Below are 9,166 nucleotides of genomic sequence, written 5' to 3'. Positions count from 1 at the left end.
AATCATACCAAACACTCTTGGACCATAGTGCAATAAAAATAGAAATCAAGACTAAAACAATTTGCTTGAAACCATGAAATTACATAGAAATTACACCACCTGCTCCGGAATGACTTCTGGGTAAATAATGAAATTAAGGCAGACATCAAGAAGTTATTTGAAACTAATGATAACAAAGATATAACATAAAGGAAATGTGAAATCTCTGGGACACAGCCAAGACAGCGTTAAGAGGGAAAATTATAGCACTAAATGCCCACATCAAACAGTTAGAAAGGTCTCAAATAAAAAATCAAACATCACAACTAAACAAATTAAAAAAGCAAGAGAAAGTCAACCCCAAAGCTAGCAGAAGATAAGATAAAAAAAAAAAAACCAGAGCACAGCTAAATGAAAGAGATACACTACACACACACACACACACACACAAATTAAAATAACAAATTTATAAGTTGGCTTTTGTTAAAAAATGAATATGATACTTAGGCCATTAGCTAAGCTATGGAAGAAGAAAAGAGAGAAGATCCAAAAAACACAGTCAGAAAATAAAAGGGGGATATTACCATTGACCGCACAGAAATACAAATAACCTTAAGAGACTACTATGGACACCTCTATGCACACAAACTAGAAAACCTAGAAAAGATGGAATCCCTCCCAAGACTGAATCAGGGAGAAATTGATTCCCTGAACAGACCAGTAATGAGCTTCAAAATTGAATGAACAATAAATAGCCTACAAACCAAAAAACCCCCAGGACCCTACAGATTCACAGCTAAATTCTGCCAGATGTACGAAATTGAAACCAGACCCCCTTTTTACGTAGTATACAAAAATAAACTCAAGATGGATGAAAAACTTAAATGTAAAATCAATAACTTTAAAGTCCCTGGAAGACAACCTAGGCAATACCATTATGGACACAGGAACTGGCAAAGATTTCATGATGAAGATACCAAAAGCAATCACAACAAAAGGCAAAATTGACACATGAGATCTAATTAAACTTAAGAGTTTCTGCAAAGGAAAAGAAACTATCAAGAGTAAATAGACAACCTACAGAAACATTCCTACTGAAACTATTCCAAAAAATTGAGGGGAAAGAAATCTTCCTGAACTCATTCAATGAGGCATGAACATCCTGGTACTAAAAGCTACCAGAGACAAAACAATGAAAGAAAACTTTAAGCCAGTATCTTTGATGAACATCGATACAAAAGTACTCAGTGAAATACAGGCAAACCAAATCCAGCAGCACATCAAAAAGCTTATCCACCATGATCAAATAGACTTTATCAATAAAATGCTAAGTTGGTTCAACATACACCAATCAATAAATGTGTTTCATCACATGAACAGAACTAAAAACAAAAACCACATGATAGCTTCAATAGCTGCAGAAAAGTCTTTTGATAAAATTAAACATTTCTTCATGTTAAAAACTCTCAATAAACTAGGCGTTGAAGGAACATACTTGAAAATAGTAAGAGTCAACTATGACATACTGAATGGGCAAAAGCTGGAAGCGGCTCCCTTGAAAACCAGCACAAAACAAGGATGCCCTCTCTCAGCACTCCTGTTCAACATAGTATTGGAAGTCTTTTCCAGAGAAATCAAGCAAAAGAAACAAATAAAGGGCATCCAAATAGGGAGAGAGAAATCAAACTATCCCTGATTTGATTATCCATGATTCTATATCTAGAGAACCCCATCGTATCTATCCAAAAGCTCCTTCAGCTGATAAACAACTTCAGCAAAGTTTCAGAATACAAAATCAACATAGAAAAATTACACAACAGTCAAGCTGAGAGCCAAATCAGGAATGCAATCCCAATCACAATTGCCACAAAAAGAATAAATACTTAAGAATACAGCTAACCAGGGGGTGAAATATCTCTACAATGAGAATTACAAAACATTGCTCAACAAAATCAGAGATGACACAAACAACTGGAAAAACACCCCATGCTTATGGATAGGAAGAATAAATATCATTAAAATGTCCATACTGCCCAAAGCAATTTACAGATTCAATGGTATTTCTATCAAACTACCAATGGCATTCTTCACAGAACTGGAAAAAACTATTCTAAAATTCATACAGAACCAAAAAATAGGCCAGTTAGCCAAGGCAATTATAAGCAAAAATAACAAAGCTGGAGGCATCATGCTACTTGACTTCAAACTATACTACAGGGCTACAGTAACCAAAACAGCATGGTACTGGTACACAAACAGACCCATTGACCAATGGAACAGAAGAGAGAGACCAGGAATAAGGCTGCAAACCTGCAACCATGTGATCTTCCACAAAGCTGACAAAAAGAGCAATGGGGAAAGGACTCCCTATTCAATCAGTGGTGCTGGGATAACTGGCTAGCCCTATGCAGAAAATTGAAACTGGACCCCTTCCTTACATAATGTACAAAAATCAACCCAAGATGTATGAAACATTTAAATGTAAAACCCAAAACTGTAAAAACCCTGGAAGACAACCTAGGCAATACCATTCTGGACATAGGAACTGGCAAAGATTTCATGATGAAGACACCAAAAGCAATCAAAACAAAATCAAGAATTGACAAATGAGATCTAATTAAACTTAAGAGTTTCTGCACAGCAAAAGAAACTCTCAGAAGAGTAAACAGGCAATCTACAGAATGGGAGAAAATATTTGCAAACTATGCATCTGACAAGGTCTACTATCCACCATCTATAATAAGCTTAAACAAATTTAAAAGAAAACAACAGCCCCATTACAAAGTGGGTGAAAGACATAAGTAGACACTTTCAAAAGACAATATACAAGCAGCCAAAAAGCATATGAAACAAGCTCAATATCGCTGATTATTAGAGCAATGCAAATCAAAACCATAATGAGATACCTTTTTACAGCAGTCAGAATAGCTATTATAATATTCAAAAGTCAAGAGTTACAGATGCTGGCAAGGTTGTGGAGCAAAGGGAATGCTTATATATTGTTGTTGGGAATGTAAATTAGTTCAACCATTCTGGGAAGCAGTGTGGCTATTTTTCACAGAGCTAAAAACAGAACTACCATTTGATCCGGCAATTCTGTTACTGGATATATACCCAAAGAAATAGAAATCATTTTATCATAAAGACACATGCACATGTATGTTTACTGCAGTTCTATTTGTCATAGCAAAGACATAGAATCAACTTAGATACCCAACAAGGGTAGACTGGATAAAGAAAATGCGGTACATATACACCATGGAATCCTATGCAGCCAAAAAAAAAGAACAAGATCATGTCTTTTGTAGGAACATGGATGGAGTTGGAGACTATCATCCTCAGCAAACTAATGCAGGAACTGCAGGAACAGAAAACCAAATACCACATGTTCTCACTTGTAAGTGGGAGGTAAATGATGAGAATACATGGACACAAAGAGGGGAACAACAGATACTGACGTCTACTTAAAGGTGGAGGGTGGGAAGAGGAAGAAGATCACAAAAAACAACTATTGGGCACTAGGCTTAGTACCTGGGAAACGAAGTAGTCTGAACCACAAACCCCCATGACATGAGTTTACCTATATAACCAACCTGCACAAGTAACTCTAAACCTAAAATAAAAGTTAAAAAAAAAAAAAATTAACTCTTTTGCCCCCATTCAGCAATCTATGTATTTCTGCATAATCTACACAACCTACCCAATCTTCTGCACACAATTCTTTAAAGAATCCAAAATAGGAAATAATTTTACAATGACTATCACTTTGATCAAGGAAGTATTTAATCCAGTGACTGCCTAGCATGTGGTTTAATACAGGTTGTTGATTAAGCAACTTTCTAAAGAAGTTAGGAGATCCCAGATTTGTTGCGCTCGAAAAATCTTGAACAATCTTGGAATTTCACTCCTTGATTTCTGTCCTTTTTCATTAATTGTCATATCCTTATGGAGAGAAAAATTGTAACAGTTGTCCATTGCCTATTAGCAGAGGTTGGCAAACTCTTTCTATAAAGAGCCAGAGAGGAAATGCATTTGTTTTTGCAGGACCCAAGGTCTTTGTTGAAACTTCTCAGCTCCAGTGCTGTGAACTGAAGTCAGCTGTAGGCAATGTGTCCCTCCATGGGTGCAGCTGCTGTCCTATAAAACTCCACTTACGAAAGTGGGTGATGTGCTGGTTTTGGCCTCCAGTGTGCAGTTTGCTAAGGATCATCTAGAAGAAAAAGCCCCAACTTTTTCTTTCAGCCATTTCTTTGCAGTGTGCTTGATCTGTAAACAACCACTTCTGTTCCAAGCATGCAGGTTGTTTCAGGATTCATTCCTTTGTCCAGTGGACACCTGATGTGCCATCTGAGCAGCAACAGTCAACGTCAGGAACGCTGTTGCTTTCAGTTCAAGCTTCTGTCAATTAGACCCAAGCCATCCTCAAAATGAAAATCTGGTGGAATTGTCTTCCACAGCTAGATCCTGGCCTTACTTGTGCAGGTTTCAGTGAATATCTCCCCCAGTAGCGTTCATCTACTAGTTTCCTTTTGAATCTCTTGCAATTTGCCTCTCACATGTATAACAGTTTCCCAAATGAAGTAGAAGGTATTGCACAGTAGAAGCTAGCCCACTGCGCTGTGTGCTGAGAAGCAGTCTTTGGTGCAGGGAAATCCAGCACATTTCTTTATCATTAATTGAGCTTCTCCTTGAAGCTAATTTGAATGAATGTAACCGGCTTTTTTACTGAATGCCAAACTGCAGCTGTGTGTGGCAGATCTGGGTGGCACATCCATGCTCTGAAACCAAAAAATGCTGAAGAGAGATTACTTCTTTCTGGTCACGGATGGAACATTCCAGCCATTGTCAGAAAGCTTCCAACACTTTATTTCTGCTCGTCACGATGAAGTGTGAGGAGGGGGCAGATGCTGGCTGGAGAAGAGGACCTTGCCCACCGTGGTCCTGCATCAGTACCGCAGAGCATAGCCTCACATGGGCATGACATTTGCCCTTGCATTTACCTTTCTGTATAACTTGAAGGTGTCTGGAAAACCACAAGAACTTAGACCCCTTGTTTCATGAGTTGCAAAGCCTGCCCTATATCCTCTGAGGCTTGTCCCTTGGTAAAATCAACAGATGTTTTGTATAGACTGCACGGTAAAAAGAAACAGTGCTGTGTGAAAGGGGCTTGCAGCTCCGTTCTTCCATTCCAGCTTCACTAGGGGAGTAAGTGATGGTCCGTGAAGGGCAAGGGACTATAAATTCAGTGCTGAATTTATAATTCCTTAAATGTGCCCAGAGCAGGATTTTATAATAGCTCACTCTAATCACAGAATGAAACTTTCTCAGCACAAAGTACTGCACTTGCATTGCAATTATTTTAACCCACACGTGAGACATTTTATGGATGTGTTATTGACAAATATATGTGAGCTTAAAAAACAGATTAGTTTCTTTTTCCAAATCCTATATAGAAAAAAAATCATCATAAACCAATTTTACTAGAAAATATATATTTGCTACAACCCTAATTTTATTTTTGAATTTGACATATATGCTTTCTTCCTTTGATAAGTGTCCACGTATTCAACTATGTCCAGTCCGTGTGATTGTTCAAGTCACTGGATTCTCTAATATTTATTAGTAAAACTCTAAGGTATGTCTTCACATCCCAGCTGCAGCCACAAAACAAGATTCTAAATGTCAAGTCTTATGGGCAGAATTTTGCTTTATACTATATAAAGTGAGTTTATTCATAATAAATTGTGATCTTAATTTATTTGCCATTTTTTTTCCCCACAAGGACAATGGTATAATACATGGGCTTTCCACATGCCTTATTTTTGTTTGTCCTGGGTATTTTTAATGTAACAGTGCACGAATTCTAATTTCTCTTAGCCTAGGTCTGAAAATGCCCTTACTTGTAGTTTAAAATCCTGTCCTTGTCTTAGGCAAAATTTGGTTTCCTTTTCTTACTTTGCAATTCAAATAGATTCCACAAGCTCACTCACACCTGTTTTGTCTTTCATTCCTCACAAGGATGATCTCAGAACAAAATATTAAACCCACTCTGTAGGTTTCTTTCTTTGTCTCCTCCCTTATTCATTAATATTTCATCTCCAAGGCCTGACCGCCAGGAACCTTGGTCAAGGAGCAGTGTAATTTTGATTAAATACATCTTCAGTGTTTGACTCACTGCAAAGCCCAGCCTCCCTGTCGAGAAGCAGTCAAGGTACTATGATGTAGCTCCTATGTTGAAAAACGATCTCAGACCAACTCTGAGACAAGGAATGCCTCGGGGCGTGAGACTCATTTGTCGTTGACTAATGGATTTGTGAGTTTTTGTTCTCTTTCATTTTTTTTTAAATAACTGTTTTTAAAAATGTGTATATGGTGGAATGGGAATGGCTGCTAAATCAATGAGAAGAGAGTCCTTAATTCCTACCCTGACCTCTTCCCCACCCCCTTATTTCCATCTGCTCTTTTCAATCTGGCTGTTTGGATGTGAGGTATTCTAAGATCACACCGTCTTCCTACATAATAGGACAGCATTTCACACCAAGCTGCTGCCTGGCAGGTGGCAATGAGGTCATGTTTGAAGAGTGGGCAAGGTGAGCCACTTGCAAATAACGTGAGGAAGGGCTCAGTGTGACTGGTGCTCTAAAGAGATGCAGGGGCTTGAGACATGGATCTTTGAAGCAAACCCCATGGAGGCTGCAGAGAGATTTTAACATTATTAAGGCACAAGTTGCACAATACCACTGGGGCCACTGCCATCTGATTTGTGCCTCATATTCTGGGAGCAATTCTTTCGTTTGCTTTTGTACGACTCTGAAAAAGTGGCATCAGTCGCGAATGCGTGTCTGTATAAATTATGCATCTGTAAGTTCATGCTCACATGGCATTCAGGAAGCTCCATGATGTACGGCTGAGGCCTTTGTGGGGGAGGGGGAGATGGAAGGAGGGGCGGGGAGGGAGAGGGGCTGCCAGGAGGTTGGAAATCCAGAGGTTTCTGTGAATAGTGACACCTGAAATGAGAACACATGAAGGTGGAGGGGTTCTTGGGGAAAGTGAGAAGCCTGAGCTAAGCGCAGTCATTTTCTTCTTTCTCCTTCCATTCCTCTATGTTTCTTCTCCCTTGCCTGCCCCCTGCCACTGTTCCTGGTAACTTTTCCCTATGGCTTCTTAAGGAGACAGGAGCAAGCATGTATTTGCCAGGGTGCTTGCCAATTTTATTAAGCAAGCTTTCCATTCAAGTTTGGGGCGAGGTGGTACTGAAAGGTGTCAGACAGTAAAACAGATGCTCTGGTGGACAGTCATTAATTCCTCAATGCTCATTCATTTCATGTTAATATTCTAGGGAGACAGAGTGGGGGCTTAAAATCTAGTGGGGGAGAGAGACATGAATAAATGCATATAACAAGAGGCATCTAAAAAAGTGACGGTGGGGAGAAAACTGAAGATAGCAAAAAGCAGTTGACCACAACTCCGTCATCCAGATATCTATCACCAACTCGAAAATGTGTGTAGTCAACAAATGCTGTGAAGCTACATTCACAATCTGTATGGACTAGCCGCCTGATTGGAATACAAGCTCTTCAAGATGAGTGACCCTTCCAGTAGAGGAGGGTCTGCACTTTGTGCCAGTTAAAAGATCACTCCACAAGGCAAATCCGTGTGCTCTGACCCAAAGGAAGTACAGAGAAAAAGAACAGCTGCCCACTGTGGACTTCTGGACATCCCATCTTCTAAGACTCTAAAGGACTTGCATCTACTTTTGTTACTCTACAAGCCATCTTGGTGAATATCAGATACACAATATTAGCTTTGCTCTTACGTCACAGTGGAAGAAAAGGTAAAATCAAGACTCATGCACTTAACATGAATCTCTAGGGAAAAAAAAACAGGATGGCTAATTAAGCAGATGACGTGAAAAGGAGAAAAGAAAGAAAAGATTACTATATAGGCAAAACAGCCTTACTAAGAACAAAAACGAAGCGAACATAGTTGTTTATGTCGATCAGGGAGTACGCTCGTAAATGAAAGAAACGTGAGTGTGGCCTCTGCCTGTGTAGAGAGAAATAAGTGTGTGAACAGACAGCCCCTCGGTTCTGCAAGACAGTCATGCTCAGCTAAGGTGGGGAAATACAAGTTAAAGCAAGAATTATTTGTGTCTGCCTGCAAGGCCATCTCTCAATCTTTTGATTGCTAAATGTATGTCCACCAGCTGACGAAGCTCTCCACTCGTGTGCCACAGTGGCTACCATTTGTATTGCCCCGTTCAAAATTTTTATCAGTGACTTGGTTGACAATGCCATGTTTTAGCTTATTTCTAGAGAAAAAAAATACATTTCCTGGTTTCTTTAAGACTTCTCATTGTCACATAATAAAATTCACGTGCTCTTCCCCCACTTAAAGTTTTAATTTTTTTTTTTTTTCCCTGACGGCTGGGAGTTTGGTGTCAGTTCTGTTCCTTAATGGTGGTGATCTGCCTGACTGGCCACCTGGAAGCCCCAATGCCTCTTGCTCCTTGTGAATAAACTCTGTTCAATTATCTTCAGAGTTATTGAACTCTGAAGTTCTGGCATGCCTAAATCCTCTCTACAACGGTAGAAAGTCAACCCTTCGTATTTTTCAGCCTATAATAGAGTGTAGTTTCATCCCAACAAAACAAATGCTTTTGTGGGAAGTCCATTCGGCTTCCATAAAGACCCACAGGTCCCTGGTGAGATGGAGAGGACCAGCACAGAACTGAACTGGTTCCAAAAAGAGCTGCCTCTGGGCTCACAGACCCTGTAGCCTTCCTGCCCTGCCTGGTAAACTTGCCTTGACATTCATTTCCTCCTTCTTGGTCCCCCCTACTGTGGAGTGTGACCACCTGTCTGAGTTCCTTCTCTTTGTTCACCATATGGCTTGGCCTTCCCTGCCCCCATACTTAGCTCTGTCTCCTGACTCCTACTTTCATTTTTCAGCAACTTATCTTGATGGTTCCACAAACGGCTTTCTGATTCATCATTGAGAGCACCTCCTCCCAGAACTAACCTTTACCAGTGGGCTCTAGCTTCTGTGGAGGCAGAAAAGAGAGAATCTTTCGTCCTCTCGTTGTTCCAAACGACTGAGTGGTTTTGCTACCATTTTAGAAAGCAAGCATTTAGCACATGCCAGTGTTTAATCCATTGACTAATTTGCAACACACTGCTTCATTACT

The sequence above is a fragment of the Macaca fascicularis genome, chromosome 13, assembly GCF_037993035.2.
Source record: "Macaca fascicularis isolate 582-1 chromosome 13, T2T-MFA8v1.1".
NCBI classification, from domain to species: Eukaryota; Metazoa; Chordata; class Mammalia; order Primates; family Cercopithecidae; genus Macaca; species Macaca fascicularis.
This window is presented reverse-complemented; position numbering follows the sequence as displayed.